The 19,582-nt window shown below is 32.9% G+C and overlaps 1 protein-coding gene across 2 annotated transcripts in view; it reads right to left on the bottom strand.

The window, feature by feature from the left end:
* LOC126856666 (galactose mutarotase-like) overlaps window positions 1-19,582 on the bottom strand; it is a 138,254-nt gene that overhangs the window by 84,438 nt on the left and 34,234 nt on the right. The gene's annotated exons all lie outside the window — the stretch shown is intronic.

Raw genomic sequence — 19,582 nt, 5'->3', positions numbered from 1 at the left:
TCCGGGCGAGATCTGTTTGTCGGGCACTTCCGCAACCCCCGGCATTTCCCTCCCCCCCCCAATCCTCTCCCTCCGCCATTCCACTTTATCGGAGCGGTGATCACTTTTATTCCGAGTTGGTTCAGCGGGGATTCCACGATAGCATTGATTAAGATACCCAACGACATCGACGACGTCGTCGTCGCCGGTTCTTCTTTGATATCTTGATTTATTTTCCCTTCGCGATTTGTCGATTGTTCGGCGACTTCGACGCGAATTTGCATTCGAGATTGACGCGGAGCCAAGAAGACGAAGAAGAAGAGAACGATGACGACCCGCCGCCCTCGAAAACCATGCTGACGTAAATCGGCTAAATCTCGACGTTTAATTTACTCTCTACGGGAGTATATCGACGACGATTATTGCACGGATTGAGGATCCATCTTAAAAGAGGGAGAGAGGGCAAGCGACGAGGGGTGGAATTCGTAGCGAACAATGCGCGAATTTCTCGCCACCGAATAGGAACGATTTCGCTCGCAATCGTGGTACTTTCGACGTTAATCGAAGAAACACCAAGACATCATTGCGTGAGGGATGTTCGAAAAAAAAAAAAAAATGCTCCGGTAAATACCATTCAAGTTTCGTGTAATCGTGTTTACCAGATTCGCCTCGATAACTTCATGAAAGATCGCTTGTATAAAATTGCTCCTCCATTTTATTATAATGTTTGTTGCAAAAATTTTCTATTTATTTATGGATCGTTATTTTTTCAAAGATACCATACCTGGAATGACATACTATAATTAGTACATAACAATTAAAAATTATATACATTATATATATTATATATATTATATATATATATTTTTCTTTTCCAGTGCAAATATTTATATATCTATATATTTATATATTTATCTATTCATATATTTATATATTTATATATAAATGTATATATATATATATATATATATATATATATATATATATTTATGTATTTATTTCTATATTTTTATAATAGTTTGCAAAAATCTTTGTTGTCTTTAATCAAATTTATTTATTTTATTTACAAAATTAGTACAATATTTTTTACTGATATTTTCCCTGCTTTCTACAACTTTCCTCCATCATTTGGGCAAGAGAAAAATTCCCCATCGAAAATGAGTGTTACATAAATTAATTGAAGCACATTACGAATGACTGATGGATACGTGCATTGCGTTGACTTCAAAATAACAATGGACGAGTTTCTTGTTGCAAATTGTAACGGGCGATAAAAAATGGATTTATTTCGGCACCTTCGTGCGAAAAAAACAATAGGGGAACCCTGGTCAACCAGCGATTTTGACACTGAAACCTTTTTAATCACAAAAAAATTCTCCTTTTTATTTGGCGAGATGAGAAGAGAATGGCAAATTATGAGATACTCAAACCGAGTCAAACTATTACCTGGGTCTGCCAACAATTGGACTATTTGAATGAGAATATCAAAGAAAACCATTTACTGACAAAAGACGTCAGTCTACTACATGGCGCTAGACCGCATACTGTTTCTATGACTAGAGAAAAGTTGGCTGATCTCCTGATGGGAAGTCTTACCGTATACTCATCAGACATTGCACCTTTCGATTATTATTTATTTCGATCGATACAATGGATAACATGGTTTGTCTACACGCTTTTAGAATGAAGCCGAAATCCGAAAATAGATCGTTTCTAAAAATGAGCATTCTTTCGACAAGGAATTTTTCTCTTGCTGAAAGATGGAGAACTGCGGGGACAAAATATTTTCAATAAAAAGTATTGCACTAATTTTATAAATAAAATTAATTAATTGGGTTAAAAAACGACAAAGGCTTTTGTAAACTCTTAATATTCATATATTTGAATATTTGTATATTAATATATTTATATATTTATATTATTCATATATTTATATATTTATATATATATATTTATATATTTATATATTTATATATTTATATATTTATATATTTATATTTTTATTTATTTATTTATATTTTTATTTATTTATGCAATGCATATAGGTTTTGTATTATATAAATATTCACATTTATATTATCTTTTCACATTTTTGCAATGTAATAATTAATTAAATATAAAAATTACTGAAATTTTGATGATTACTCTTATCATTTTTAATACTACTGATTTTACTGTAAATATTGTGCGCAATATTTAATGCACGCAATATTAATGTGTCGACTCGTCGTTGCTTCAATACAAAATACACAGTTCGCACTTTAAAACCTTTACTGGACGTAAATCTTTATCATGACAGTCATTACAATCGAGCGGTGAGCTCCCAAATTGACAGTTCATCGTGCACGCGTGCGCGCGTGTGAAATGTCATTCGTTGCAATTCGAAATCAAAAAAGCGATCGAACGGATTCCGCGGGCATTGCGAATCGTAAATCGATTAGCAAAAGAGTCGAGCACGAGTGAAAGCAAATTGGAGGGCTTGTTTACTCGGTTCAGCAAACCGGATATTCAGCAGGGCGTAACAGCGTAATGGCGTGTAACGAAAACAGCAGCGTATGTGTACATACATGTTGCGCTGTCAGATCTATGTATAATATACGATATGTTTTCGGACGCGCTACAACGATCGCACGAGGTGCGATCGTCCGCTAAAAAATCGCGGTAAACAATGCGAATATTTTAAAATAAATATCTCTGTGCACTGTGCAGAATGACTGTTATTTAATTCCGCGCCATTGTAATCGTTCGTGGTGCCTTAACTTTTCATAGTCAATTAAAAAAAAAAGAAAAAAAAAAGGAAAGAGAAGAAAGATAATTTTTTTTTATAAATGACACTTATATTTATTAATTTTTAACAATACCTATGTATACATATATTTAATAATTTATGTATTACTTCTACTAATAAATTATGGGTATTCTTCTCTCTTCCTCTCTCCCCTTCTTTTTTACAGGTAAGAATATGTTTTTAAATTTAAACTGTCATCTTATTGTCATTAATACAGATAATATACTTAAATATACGAAAAATATCTGTACACTGTGACAACGATTCGTCCCCTGAGAGGTAAGAGGGGGGCATGGAAATATATGACTTATAGGCATATTTACATGTCCTTAGAGAATAAGTCATTGACGTGCAGTATACATCATTATTAGTAAGAAACGAGGCTGTCCTCAAGGACAAGGACTTTCTCCCAAAGGAACATATGATTTAGTAAGCTGACCACCATTCACATTTCTCTATTTTTAATTGTCATTGATACTCGTATGCAGAATATTATGAACTATTAGCCGTGAATCCAACGAATTGATTCCCTCTCTTGGAAAAATCTCTGTCAAAAAGTTTTAAATTTTTTATTCAGAATGCTTAATATTAAGATTATATAATGCATGCTTTAATCAATATACAGTAGAAATCGGAAAAGAATTTTCACCAAATATTACGAGAACTCAAATTTTTGGAGAATTTTTTTTTTTTTTCACGCAAAATTTAAAGAATTTAAGATTTATTATAACTGTGAAGTATCTCTGATGAGTTTTCTTCTTAAAAGGGTATTATATTTCTACAAAGGTGTTCTTAGAAAACCGATCTTATTGTGAAGCATCATTTACAAAAGTTCGCATCATTAGTTTCTTTTATATATAAAAAAAAAAAATTCTTTTGTCTGATGCTTAAATTCTGATAGTTTGCTTCCTTTTTTTTTCAACCAGTTCTTTTGTACCAATAAAAAGACGATAATATAAAAGACAAAAAAAGTCAAGAAAATATAGCTGTAAACGAGTAGATCAATCAGTTTATCATAAGTATTCCTTATTATTGAATATAAACTGTCATATAAACAAACCAGAAAAGTCGATTTGCTTACTGCCAACATTTTTTGTGTGTGCTAGGGATTTAAGAGGGATAACCAAGATATTAAAATTGAATTCACTTAAGAACTATATTACACGCTTGTACCTACTATTATAATTATAATATAATTATACAGTAGGAGATATAAAAAAAAATTATTAAATTTTAAATATCTGTATGTTTAATAAAAAGTAATACTTATTTATAGGAGCACACTACTAGGTGTGTGCGATAAATCGCTGCTGATTGGCCAGGCTTTACTCAATAATAACTCCTTTATTAAGCGTTGTAGACAAAAATGGTACAGGATTTTTCTTTTCAGTTTGATCCAATCTATCTCATCTTTTGGTTAGCCACTTACTTGTCGGACACCCTGTATACATTAAATATTGCATATTGCATACATAATTGCAAGTATAATTCTATTGCTCACACTTTCTTAAAAGCTTATTATATTGACAGGTAATGAAAATCATATAGATATTCATTTCGACACGGAATTAAAGTCATAAATAAATTCGACGGGCTCTTTTTAAGAGCGAGAGAGAGAGAGAGAGAGAGAGAGGGATCGTTTAAAAGAGACCGGCATAAGAGATGCATTTTAATTTGCAAGCCGCTCGTAATCTTTATTATTGAAACATAATTTACGATGCCGTTTAGCAATAGTTATGTCCAAAGAGATATACTGATGTTTAAATAGCAGTTGATGCAGTCCGGGATTGGTGGCTGCAATAAAAAAGAGCTTCTTTATCGAGATCCCGACGATGTTATTGGTCCCGAGAAGCCGTCGGAACGACAAGAGTTAACGAGTCAATCGCGCTTCGACATCGCTTCGAAACACGCCTACCGATAAATAATGCTTTATTACTTAGTTCGTTCTGCCAATCGCTCGTGCTTCTACGGGCATATTAAATTAAATCTGCGATATCGAAATCGAAAGCCGCTTGCCACGCCTCGTTCGCCAGCGATATTGTCTGGTTAAGGTCGGTTCCAGACACTATACTCTGTCCATTATTTTTAGATATTTTTTTCCAAGCAATAGAATAATTTCTCGCCCCCCTTCCCTCAAAAAAAAAAAAAATTTACGCATTAATTTATTACGCATAATTGCGCAATTAAAATAAATAATTAAAAATTTCATTGACGTATTCGGCATTGCTGATTTATTATAAAAAATGTAATACACTTAAAACTTTTTTTTACATCGAGTTTTTATTCAATAAAATGAAGGCCGCATCGGAAAAGTATTTTATAAAGAGAAACGCGTTCTGTACATAATTCGGGACTCGATGTGCGAGGCTCGCGATCTCAGCCAGCTAATAAATCGACTCAGTATCACGCCCAGACTGTGGCTGATTCGGATGGTAATGCGAAGGGTGCGACCTAATATATAGTGGATGGCAATAATAAGCGTCGCCAACGTGGGTTTTCGATGTCAATGGCAGCGATTTTTCTCGCGAACGACGAGCATTCGATTGTCAGCGGGTCGCTTTGAATTTCATAAGCAACTGACTGTTACATTAACGGACGGGCGATGACATCTGAATGCGCTACCCGCTTTCGAAAGTCATTTATCTGAATCGTTAACGCCCAGAATTGCAGCTCTTAACTACAATTCGCTACTTTTCTCAGATTGATTAAAGCAGCCATGTGTAAGATTTCATCAAAGATTAATAAGTATTTGATACGGATCTTTAGTAAAAACACATTTTGTTCCTCCGTCCTACTGATTATGACAAAAAAATCTCATTGAAAAATCAGTTAGAATTGTATATATTTATAAAAGTAATTTTTTTTTTCTATTCATTTTAGATTGCCATTTTTTGAGAAAATCCTCCATACACTATCTGGAATGAAGCAAGATTAGACTTGAGAATATTTTACTTTTCTTGAGCTGAATCTATAAAAAATGAACAGACTCTTAGTTAAATTTATTGTCAGACATTTTTTAAATAAAATATATTATTATAAGAAATTTAAAATAATAATATAAATAATATATTTATAATATATACATATAATATATTATAATATATACATATAATAATTTTATAATAATATATTTATAATTTATATTTATAATTTTTATAATATTATAAAACGCATTTCAAAATATCACTAATTAAAACAACTAATTCTCTCAATGAAATTTTACTAATTTGCGACGCTAAATTTATAACTGAAACCATCCGTGGCCTGTTTAATGATAATAAATAAATAAAAAAATGGCTCAAAAATCAATGAAAGATGCTATTTAATAATGTAAATTATATTCGCACTTCTAATGCGATGAGGTACACGACGAACAAGAACACCCCGTGATCAATTGGCGTGGCACGAGCGATTTGACATCGTCTATTGGTGCAGCGTATGCCATTTCGACGTCGCGTTCTCTCGAACCGAGGGTCCACACCACTGTCATGCAAAACCGCGACACGAATCTCGAATCGTGATACGATTGCCATTCGCACCACGAGGCGGCGGTCCTAAGGGGAGGAAGCACGAGGAAGCATCCGAGGGATTCGAGAAATCGTATCGACGGTTCCGTCGTCGACGCATTCTTCCTTCTTTTTCCCTTCCTCTCTTTCTTTTTTCCTCTCCCACACCCACACGGCAGTCGCGATGTTTAAACGGTCCGTTGAATCTCCATCTCTCTTTCAAATTAAATCGGCAACAGCGGAAAATAATTAATCAGCTTAAGTTTCAGAAAAATCACGGATATGTTATTCTTTTTTAGAGCGATCGCTAAATGAAGATATTTATGAAATATTCATAAGCAGCATTTAATCTTATAAATTATTACGAATAAATCGCCGTAATTTTATAAATTTAATTCACTTTTACATCGAACGAGATCGATTCTTCAAATGCTACGGGAGATAAATTCCATCTTCCATTAATTCGATAAAATTATTCATGTAATAGTACATCCATAGTAATATACAATCATGTAAATTAAGTTTTTTTTTTATGACAGTTAATATCCCGTTTATATATATATATATAATTTTTTTTTAAGTACTAACATTAAGTACTAACTTAATAAGCGTTTTAATTCTTAAATTTATGTTACATCAATATATTTGAATTTGAATTTTCAATTTACCTATCTCTTTTACGAACATGTGTACCGCGCACTTGTCACTGACGTGTGTGTCGGGTCGCTGCAGCGACCCCAGGATCGCGTGCAGGAGGCCCTTTAAGGAGGCCCGTCCAGGGCGTTCAGGGCAAGGCAGGTAACGCAACGCGCACGCTTACGAGGTCACGATAAAAAAAAAAAGGCTCGTATGAATAATTTCTAATCGGCCGTTAACGTTTCCCGTTGCCTAAGTAATTCGATAGGCGCGCTCGCAGGTCGATCGTGCGTTCAAGTCGGTTACACAACAAGTCGACGCTCGTATTCTGATCGAAAGGGTATTTTGAGATACTTGGGAGATTCGAGAGTATCCAGGGAGATATAAAAAAAGGCGGGAAAATCTCTTCTTTTCGGCGAAGTTTTAAAGACAGAATAAAAATTTCTCATAAATAAATGGTCATGAATTAATGAATGCAATATACAAGTATGTTAGAAACATATCAATTATCTTCTCGGGAAAGAAGTCAAAAAAATCATCAAAAATCCCTAAAGAAATCGGCTTCTACAAAATTGGCTTTGGAAAAAAAAAATATCATGCGCGTGCTCGTGAAAATATTAGCAAACACCTTGAAGGTTCTCCAAATAAAAGCCTCAATTCTACGTGCAAATTTAAAAAAAAAAAAGATGACCGAGACTGAAAGACAAATAAAAAAGAAAAAAAAAAATGATTCAGAACAAAAGAAAGGAAAGTATGCATGTCAATGATAGCACGTAACAACATTAATCTTTTACATTAAAGGGATTATTCTTCATATCCTTCTTCATCGATGTTTTCGTGCTACGCTGAACATTTTTTTTTTTTTTTACGTAATAATATTTACTAATAGCACGGCAAATTTATTACAGCTAAATTTTCGTCTTTTCTTTATCAATGTGTTCTGCAATTTTATTTTCCTTCATTAATTTATCTATATAATAAAACTGAAATAAATCATTTATATATATATATATATATATATATATATATTTTTTAATAAATTATTTGCAATATATAATGTAAAACTTTCAGCTTTAAGACAATTTATATAAAAAATTCTTTTCCACGAACATCCGCGAAATATCTTTTAAACCTCTCGCATCATTTTATTATAACTACTATGCTTTTATTAATATAAAGACAAATTATCAATTATAATATAAATGGATAAGCTATAAAAAAGTTAGAATAAAATCAGTGCATTATAAAGATAAGTTACAATATAATTAATAATCATTAATGCGTTTTTTTATAAAATTAATTAGTAGGAATAAAATCTGTTATGTAACTGTAACGTTTCCTGTCTTTCTTTAATTTATGCTTGTATTACATATTAAAAATATTGCTTTTTCTTTCGCAACGATTTATATAATAATTAATCCTGAACGGATATAAAAGGACAGAAATTGAACCAAGTTTCATTAATTAGCTATTAATTTTAATTTTTATATAAATATTAATTTTAAATACAAAATTTTTTATACATTTGTATATGTTTTATAATTGTTTACTTGAAGCTATTTCTATTTCTGTAATATATTTCATTTTTCGGTAATCTTTAAAATTTTTGTGAAATAAGATACTTGATAAATTTCAATACATTTCGTAACTAATATTCTGTCATATAAGAATAGTGGAATCTATAAAACATACGATATATGTCAAGGTGTACCCAATGAAAGAGTTATATTATATAATATTGTAATATAATATAATTTATAATTTAATTTATAATTAAAAGATTATATCTACATTACATTTTCTTTTTCCTCGACAAGAATACAATATAGATATGTTGAAAAGAAAAAAAAGAATATCGTACGCCAGACTATTCTTCTTGCCGTTTCAAAATACATTTTTTTTTAAATTATAAAATAAATTAAAAAATTATTGTAAAATTATATAATAAAATTTTATACTATAGGCGCCGAATGTGTTTTATTCAAGGTATCAGAAATTAATTATTATTTATTTGATTGTTAATCGCAATACGAGATGTCTTCAAATACAAGAAATGTACAGTAGATACAAATCGTTAAGAGAATTATTATTGTTTATAAATATATCGCAATAATACAATAATTTATAATTTACTCTAACATACTCCGACATACATCATCTTTACACAGTTAGAAAATTTATGTATTATATTTTCTCGTTACAAAATATGCCGGTTAAAGTTTTTGTGTTAAATATTTAACATATTCATATGTTAATTTAATATATAACCGGTGTGTTAATTGAATTCAAATGTTAAATTATTAAAACGACTATTTGAGAAAAAAAGCTATCAGTTTTTTCTTACAGTTAAAATTCAGTTCAAATTCAGTTGAAATTTACAGAAAAAAAAAGTTGACTTTATTCTACAATAAGAGTGAGAGTGACTACAGGGCGTCAATAATTTTTTTTTTTTCTAAGTTAATTTTAAAATATGTTGATTTTATACAAAATTTACTTTAAATTACTATAAAATTCGCATTCATTTTGTATTGAAATATTAACGTAGTATTAGTGTCATCATTTAACATGTCCATATTATGTTATATTAATAACACAAAAATTTACGTGAACTGTTTGAGACATGCAATGTTAAATTTAACATAAATTAACCAACTGTGTAATAATTTAGTGAAAGTTCGCGAATGCAGATATTAAATATTATCAGTTTAAGATTCAGTTTAATTTTACATAAATATATTTAAAAAAAAAATAATTTTACAAAACACTTTGGAGAAAGATTAAATTGAATGGTTTTTGAGAAGATTTATATCAATAGTTATGTATATTATGCAAAGAAAAAAAAAATTCAAAATCTCAAAACTGGAATTAAAATCTCAAAATAATTTTTTAATAAAATAAATAATTAGCCACGCTTAAATCTTTTAAATGCATTTTCCTAAAGTTTTATCATTAATTGATATTTCTGAAATGAATTATTTGATATTTGTCTCGACGATATATGTGAGAGTGACTACAGGCCATCAATAATTTTTCTTTTCTAAGTTAATTTTAAAATATGTTGATTTTATACAAAATTTACTTTAAATTACTATAAAATTCGCATTCATTTTGTATTAAAATATTAACGTAGTATTATTGTCACCATTTAACATGTCCATATTATGTTATATTAATAACACAAAAATTTACGTGAACTGTTTGAGACATGCAATATTAAATTTAACATAAATTAACCAACTGTGTAATAATTTAGTCAAAGTTCGCGAATGCAAATATTAAATATTATCAGTTTAAGATTCAGTTTAATTTTACATAAATATATTTAAAAAAAAATAATTTTACAAAACACTTTGGAGAAAGATTAAATTGAATGGTTTTTGAGAAGATTTATATCAATAGTTATGTATATTATGCAAAGAAAACAAAAATTCAAAATCTCAAAACTGGAATTAAAATCTCACAATAATTTTTTAATAAAATAAATAATTAGCCACGCTTAAATCTTTTAAATGCATTTTCCTAAAGTTTTATCATTAATTGATATTTCTGAAATGAATTATTTGATATTTGTCTCGACGATATATGCTTGATGTTTGATTGCAGCACGAGATTCTTGTGAAGTTTAATTTTTCAAATGTAAGAAAATTAAGAAATAAACAGCACGTAAAATTATTTAAATAATTGTCGTCTAAGATTAATATTATAACAGCTAGATAAAGAAACATTTAATTCATGAGAAATTTATGGTACGTGATCATTGAAATATCATGGCACTTCATTCATGATTTTGAATACGAATTCCTTCTATTCAATACAACAGTATTCAATTAACAAAAACCAGTGACAATAACTGAAGGTTCTTAAGGATCTTTAAAATATTTTAGATTTTTCCCACAAACTACGTTTTCTGGCTCTTTTACCTAATAAATATCTTCTCATTCAGCTTGTGCTCTTACAGCTAAGCAGGTATCTAGTTGAAGTTATTTAGTTGAAAAAAAAAGAGGCAAAAAGAAAAAGGAAAAGAGAGAAAGAGGACAAGACGAGAAGAGAGAGAAAGAAAAAGAGGTGAGAGCGACAAGTGTTAAAAAATTTCTTTTTTAATATTTGAATATATACGCGATATATACGATCTTTTCTAAAATCTTTTTTTCCCACAAATTCTCACAGATTCTTAAATGAATTTCTGGATCCATGAAATTAGAAAAGAAAAAAATCTAAATTCATAAAAACTGCGATAGATACTTGATTTTCCTCTAAAGTCCATTGATTTATAGATTATCTCGCTCTTTTATACTACCTTTGCGTATGTACATATTTGACAATCTCGGAGTAAGGACAGTATCGGCGCAAATCTACCGTACAATCTAGTACGACTTAAATCCTCCGGAAATAAACGGATTACTCTGATCGAGTAGCATCTGTCGAGGTAATAAAAAAAAAGGTAAAAACACACCATAGAGAGAGAGAGAGAGAGGAACACTCGCGGGAAACGTTCTGTCCAGTCGCATTTATACGATCGCGACGGTGGGCGGCTCTCGCATACTTACAACAATGCGATCGGATTATCCAACATCCTGTATATACGGATCGCTTATACGATACATATATACAGGGTGATGTATATATAACTATGTGCTTGTAAGTCGCATTAAAAACAGAGCGTGTTCTATTTTTTTTTTTCGATATCATAATCCGGTACATAGGAAGTATGATAAGAAGAATAATGCAAGAGATGTGATAAGAGATGATAAAATGTGTAAGATAGAGGGAGAAAGCAAGTGTGTGTATGCCGGTGGGAAATTAAAAGATACACCAAAAGGAGGAAAAATTATTCTTCATCGATCAATTGAATTCTGAGGTGAGGCTTGTTCCAAATTCGCTCCTACTTCCGGCACACCGTGTATGAGCGCGAGTGCGCGCGGGACTTTAAATCGTCCGACGAGGGCGAAGCCGCCCTACAATGGGAAAGTTATTCTCTCGCTGATCTCGTATCTGTCTCGATCCTCGCGGAAAAGCGTGCAACGATCCGGCAAAGTCCTCTCTTTGTGGTTCTTTGTCGTATACTTGCCGCCGTCCGGATTTCGCCCCTGCGTACTCGTAATCTTATTTACCAGAGGATCCACGGAGATCCCGGCGCATCCTACTCCATGGGAACGCTAATTTCATCGCGCCTGACAATTTCGAGAAATCTTTCTCGAATCCGTAAATGCCCTCCGTTGCTCCGAGGTTTTTTTTTTTTGCAAAATATATGTAGATCTGACGAATCTTTTTTGCCAGCTATTACGTCTAATGGAGAATTAAAGCGGCTTGGAAAAAACTTATACATCATTCTAAGGGTCGAAACATTGATAAAAGCATGAACATTTTTTAGTATCAATTCTTATAGAGAATCGTATGGTAGGACTTATTGACAAATTTGACAAGAAAAAAACATTGCCAATGAAATGAAAATTCTCACAAATATATTAAGAAAATTGTAATAAATATTTGTACAAAGCATGATTTATATCCACTTTCTCATTTAAAAGTTATTTATTAAAAATTGCAGAGGAATATTCTCTCTCTCTCTCTCTCTTTCTCTCTCTTTCTGCAAATCACTCGTTTTTTTTTTGTTTCTTGCAGTTGAGTCCAGAGGGTATTCATGGTCAAAAATTTTTGTTATAAACTCAAAAAAATATTAGTTACAACCACTATCACTACTATTATAATTATTACAACTACTATTACACTTACTATTACTACTATTGCGACTATTATTACTACTATTATGAAAAATATTAATCATAACTACTATTACAATTACTATTTTCTTTTACGAAGATATTAAAAATTATATTATTTTGTGAGATGTAATTCTTCTTATAATCGAAATTTATTTATTTAATTTTTCAAAAAAAAGTAAGAGATATGTTTCTTTCTTTAACTTTGACAGTTTTTCGCTACTATTGTACAACAAAAACATCTTTAAAGTACACGTGCTTTATCCCGACGAAAGAAAATCTCAAACACACACCAATTGTTTCTAAAAATAATTTGAAAACAGAGCAATTATCTAAGTAAAGAAAAGAATTTTTTTCTTTCTTTTCTAATGAGCTGGAAGGTGATCGTGGAAACTTGTCACAGGAATCTTTACCATTTGCAAGATAAAGTCATCATCTTCCTCGGCAAAATTAATGAGCGATAGCATCGACAGTCGTGCAACGGACGTCCGCTGTCATAATCGATTTCTCGAGTAAATACTCGAGAGGAATCTGCTCACCCCTCGCATCGACGGCATCGAATTACGATAGCCTCGTTCCAATATACGAATAAAGGCCAAGACAACGTGTATCCACACGCCCGGTCTTTTCTGAGCCTCCTAATCTGAAAGATGACCGGATAACGTCAGTCAATTGGCGATCGACTGACTCGGAGACCGACTCCCTTTCTTTCCTCCAGTCCTACCATTGTGGGAAATTGTATCGGACAATTGTATAGCGGACGACCCGTCTATTGTGCTCCGCTAAATGATATAGGAGGTAGACCCTCTTCGATTTTATTCAAGCACGAAAAAAAAATGTTGCGGAGAATCCGGAAAAAATTACTTCCGCGCCGCGATCAACTCTCATAGTCATACTCTCTTTGTACGTTCGACATACACGACATTATTTTTTATTTCCCTCAAATTTTTTTTCTCTCTTTCCCTCTCGTATAACGTAATTAATGCAAAAATCATGTATCGATCATCAAATTTTATCCAACTTTGTTTCGCGTATTGTAACGTAGACTCCGTTGTTGAATCGAAGATGTCTGCGTGATGAGTTTCTCTTTTGGGGTAAACGGCACACGTCAAAACGAAATGTTGCGACACGAGGTGGGAACGTGGCGGGAGGAGGAGGGGGGAGGGGAGGGTTGGGTGAGGGCGCGTTCGATGGCGCATTGGAAAGCGCGAGGATTTATCCGCGAATACCGGTTTTCTCGCAAGCCGCGATTTATTTGCCCGGGCTAAAAGCTTAGAGACTCCCGCTGCCTATTGCACGGCGCTGGGAATACCAACCGTCGGTGTTATTCTGTGCTGTATTTGTGTCCTCTCGCATTCTCATCTATCAATTCGACGGCGCGTGAGTAGTGTCGGCGATCCTCGGTGATTTGCGCGCTTCGCCGTCGGGGATTCTCTGTGATTTGTCACCAAGATACTCCGGAGAGACAAGTTAGTTTTACATAGTACGATAAAAACACAAAAGTGACTTTAACAATTGTGCAAAATTTTCGAGGATTTAGTAGAGGAAAGATCCTCCAAAATTCTCTCGCAACATTGGCTAGCAACTTAGTTAAAAAATTAAAAACTTAATAACTTTTAACGTTAATTTAATTAATTTTTCGGCCACTAACTTCAAACTTAATTTAGTTAAAAAAAAAATGATAATAAACTTACTCAACTCTGGATTTTCGTGATAAGAGAGATTTATTTCAGGTCATTTAGACACATTACAATTAAACACAACCATTTTGTGTTGAAATATTAACATATTAGTGTCATCATTTTACATCCATTATGTTAAATTGATACAAAAATGTTGACTATGGATCGCCAATAACATTTTTTCAAGTTAATTTTATCATTAAAAATACATTGATTTTACACAAAAATTTATTTCAAATTACCATAAAGTTTGTGCATTTGTTTTGTGTTGAAATATTAACATGATGTCACTATTTAACAGGATTGGATAGTAACTAATTAAACAATTAAAAACAATTAAGTTAAAAAGTTGAAAGGTTAATAACTTTTAACTTAATTAACATAATAATTTTTAACCAACTTAAAACTTAATTAATTCAGTTTGCACTTAAGTTTGAACATGTTAACCTTTTTTATAAAAGTTAAAATAATTCATCAATATTAAAAATCATGTAAAAATGATTGATCGTAATGCGAATATTTCATTTGTCGTACAACAAGTTTGCCGGATGTATCGATTCGCTGTTAGATAAAAAAATTAACTCTCAACTTTAATAATTTAATAATTTTTTTAATTAATAATTTTTTAACTTAACTTTAACTGAATTAATTTTTGTTTAAATAACTTTAAACTTAACTTAAAAAAAAAAAAATTAACTTAACCAACTCCGCCATTTAACATATGCATTATATTAAATTAAGACAAACATTTTGTGTGGACCATTTGTGACCTAGCACGACTGACCAATGAAAAAGCTTCATTTCCAACTGGCCAATGAGCATTGTGTTCAATTGATACACCCTCACGTTCAGCGACAAACAAAAGCACCTCGAAGAGGATGATTCGGTTGAGAGTGCCGCGGGATACTTCGCGCACCGTTGCGCGTTAAAGGAGGCATTATCCTCGCAGGTGTATCCTTCGTCGTCGTGTATTCTCGACGAGCGGACACGCGCGAACGCATAGTAGGCCGTAGGAAAGAAATCCCGGATAAGCCCCGAATACGGGATTCGCGCTTCGGGATCCCTCGGGATCCCTTAGAGAACGGCTACCGATCGCCGTCACGGGGTACATTCGTAAGGTCCACGGTAAGGGTCCGTTTCTCAATCCCTCCGCGAAATTAAGCCTATTTCCGCCGGAAGCCTTCTTTACAGGATAGCCCATCTTCTTCGTCTATTCGATGCTTATATTCATTCCTGCGAATTTTTCGTGCCGCGTCGCCTCTGAATTCGGCCGATACGTCAGTTGCATATGTTTTATTATTGTCAACCCTCTCTCTCTCTCTCTCTTTCTTTCTCTTGTATAAATGTCTCGCGTCGTTATTAACATATAATATATATTTATCATACTCTTAATTTTGTCTCAATGTTTTTTCCGAGTAATGACCAATTAAACGATCGGTTGCACGCGAACAAAGCCGGATCACTCTCTTCCGGTGCATCGAGGCTCTTATTTAGCCGCAGGATGATCTCGGCACAATTTAACGAACAATCATATAGAACCGGCACCCTTTTGTAGGTGCAAATTCGCATGTAAGTAGGTGGCGGGACGGATCCTGCCCGTCCCCGGAACGCTTTTAAAGGACTTACCGCAAGCATTAGCCGGGCATTAGCTCTCCTCCCTCCTCTTCTCTTTCTCTCTCTCTCTCTCTCTCTCTCTCTCTGACCCCTGTTCAGTTTTGTTCCATCGTCTAGTACCTACACGCCGTCAATGTTCTGGGATTTGTCGCGCTTCGCAGTTATTAATTATTTGCGGCTGGCTTGGCCGGAACGAGCCACGAGTCCGGGTGTTCGGATTCGTCTAAGAATGGTAAGCATCGTTCCTAAAGTTCTAGCGATAATGATATCGGTTTGTATAGTAGCCGAATAAACGAATAAATCTCAGATTTGTATAAAACAATCTTTTCAAGGACAATGATGTAATAAAATAAGTTTGTAAAACTATGTCAATCAAATATTTTTAATTTCCCTCAAAATTAAAGAAAATTAATTTTTTCAAAACTGAACGATTAGTTTATTCGAGATGGGTAACTCGAGAATTCAAAATATTTAAATCCAAAATTTTCAGTTGTCAAGATAAAGGATGAAATAAAGATGCAAAGTAGTAAAACTTGTATGCATATTGTATATAAATTTATTCTTAAAAATATATTATTTATCGAATTAATCAGTCAGCAAAAAAATTAAGATATTAAAATTTAAAAATATAATTTGAAAATTATGGAAAGTTTTGTATAGCTGCAAATTTATTAAAATTTTTTAATCAAAAAATTAACTTGTTCAACAAATTTATTCTTAAAAATATATTATATCAAATTAATGGAATCGCGAAAAAAATTAAAATATTAAAGTTTAAAAATGTAAAATATTATAATTTGAAAATTATCGAAAACTGTATATAACTGCAAATTTATTAGAATTTTTTAAACAAAAAATTAACTTACTCAACAAATAATTTATTTATTCAACAAATTTATTCTTAAAAATATATTATATCAAATTAATGGAATCGCGAAAAAAATTAAAATATTAAAGTTTAAAAATGCAAAATATTATAATTTGAAAATTATCGAAAACTTTGTATGTAACTGCAAATTTATTAGAATTTTTTAAACAAAAAATTTTATATTCAGCTTTAAACCTAGTCAATTAGCTCGAAAAATATCGAGAGGATTGACTAGTCAAGTTAAAAATAAGAAACAATTTGTCTTTAGCTTTACTATATTTTTACGACGTATTTTTCAAATTGTAAGACTACAATTAGTCTATTGTAAACAACGGCAATAGAGATAAAACGATTTTTAAACATTCGCAAGTCCGATAAACAAAAGAACAACATGCACATATTTTTAACCCGGCCTTGCACGTGGCTGGACAAACGCGTCGGAGCGTCTCAATCAAATAAATTCATTAGAATTAATAGAATTAATAGAATTAAATAATCTGTTTTAATAGAATTTTTACTGCAAACAAATAAATCGCTAAACAAACGGTGTAATCACAACGTTTATAATTTCTAGCACAGATTTTTAGATATTATAAAATTTATTGTAATAAATTGTACGCGTGAGAATCTCCAACATTTACAAGAGCGTAAAATTTTTGCAAAACAAAGTGCAAAAAGTCAAGATTTTATTTTTGACACACAATCCGCAAATTCTGATAATAAAGTTTAAATGAAAAACTGTATGTGAAGAGAGAAAACTATGAGGAAGAAACTAGTTTTGTACCCTTTTCATAGCTCTTGGGCAAATATTTCATTACGCGTTAACATCTTTAGTCGGGTAAGTAATATTGAATGGGGACTTGCTGTCGGAGAACCGCAGGCATCACTCTAATCGGGAGAAATTATCGCCTGTCACACGACGCGGCGTATCTTTCACTCGCGCAGCCGAGATTTACACTCGGGGCGTTATTCAGCGAGGAACCCGAGGGGTGAAGGACCCTCTGCCCCCGGGTCCGGAGCGATCAGGAACCCCTCGAGGAACGACCGTCGAGGGTGGCGCGTCTCTCTCGGCCCCTCCCGAAACAAAACATATTGTCCGAATTTAATTGTGGACGGGGTGCATTAGATATTCATACGCTGCGTGTTCGGCGACGCGTGCGACGATTCCTAGCACGTGCGTGTCGCGCACGTCCTGGTCGCGCCGAGGGAATAAATCTCCTTCGGGATAAACACCTCGCGCCCTTCGTGTCTTCCCGGACTCCGAGCGAGGACTCATTTTCTTAATCAGTTTAAAAGCGTTGAGAGAAGGCAAGCGAGCCGAAATCCGTCATTAAGAAGCTAATGACTTTTCGCAAATTGAATTGTTCATTTTGAAAATAATACAGATCCAAGGATCTCGAAATTACTCCCGTAATTTCAACAATTATTTCTCAATTATAAGTATTCTTCTAAAACAAGAACAATAACACTTAATTTTTACAGACAGCAGAGATTGAAGATAAATTATTAGTATTATCAATCAATATAGTTACTCTACGAACTACGTAGATGGAAGGAAAGCATGGGGTTGGCAAATCGACCACATTAGTGACGAGGCGATATCCAAACTCGATCATCCCCTTCGACCAAGTACCCTTACTGGCACTTGGGAATAAACAAGAGACGTTCAATAGGCCATAAAGGATGGAATCGGGTGTCCACATAGAGAAAATATGGCTCCATAAATATGCTGGCAATCGATGTCACTTTGCAATGCCGTTATTATCCTTTCCTGCCATTTCGCAGGACGATCAATTCGGAATTGCGCTCTTTATATCCTTGGATAATAACAAATCGCAGGAATGGTATATTGACTCAATTGTAACATAAAGTTAGTACTCACATTTAATGTACGTTTAACATTTAATGTAACGTTTAATATTTAATGTAATTTAAAAGAGAGACTCTAATTTAGATTATATGTTTCTTACTGAAAGCATATTATAAGCTTTATATTCTTTTTACTATCTGATTTGAAAGTAAAAATTTGCTTCTATGGAAATTTGGCATTTTAAATCTTTGATATTTTAATTTCTCGAAAATTTATCTCCGTAATCTTAATTTTTACAGTTTTTAAAGAAGCGAAAATTTGGTATATTCAAAACTTGATTAATTCTCATAATTTTGAACATTAAAATATTATTTTCTTCTTTAGATTGAATAATTTCATTAACCGAGGACTTCTTTCAGAACAGCGCGATTGAATACAAAATTGCAACGGTAATTAAATCTTTATCGGAAACAGGAATTTATTTGCCCAACAATTTCTCGATGTCTTCCGACGCATGGTCACCTTCATTGTGCGAACCATTGCAGTTAAGTTACCAGAAAGAAGCACCCGTGACCCATTCCGGTTTAGCTTTCAACCTTTTCCACTTCAATTATTGTCACAGCCACAAAGCGCGACGCCATTGCCGTAGCGGAGTGCTCGCAAAGGGTTAACTCGCTAGCGAAGAAAGCCCCTCTTGCCTCAATGTACCCCCGTCGCGCGAAAATTCCCTCCGCAAAAAAAAAAAAGAGCAAAACGGCGAGAGCTACCATTTTGTTGCGTTGTGAAACGAACACAATGTCCTACCAGAATAAATGCGAATACAGAATTGACGAAGGAGAAAGAGAGAGTACGAGAACGTTGAATAAAGGTAGGGGAAATATACGGGGAAGGAAAGCATGGTAGAGCCTGGTTCGTATCGAAAGGGGGGAAGTCGCTTTCTTATTTCCATTCTTAGCCAGCGTTCTCTCGAATTCAAGTC

This window comes from Cataglyphis hispanica, chromosome 19 (assembly GCF_021464435.1).
Source record: "Cataglyphis hispanica isolate Lineage 1 chromosome 19, ULB_Chis1_1.0, whole genome shotgun sequence".
Classification (NCBI taxonomy): domain Eukaryota; kingdom Metazoa; phylum Arthropoda; class Insecta; order Hymenoptera; family Formicidae; genus Cataglyphis; species Cataglyphis hispanica.
Note: the sequence above shows the minus strand (reverse complement) of the source record. Positions and strands in the feature narration are given on the sequence as shown.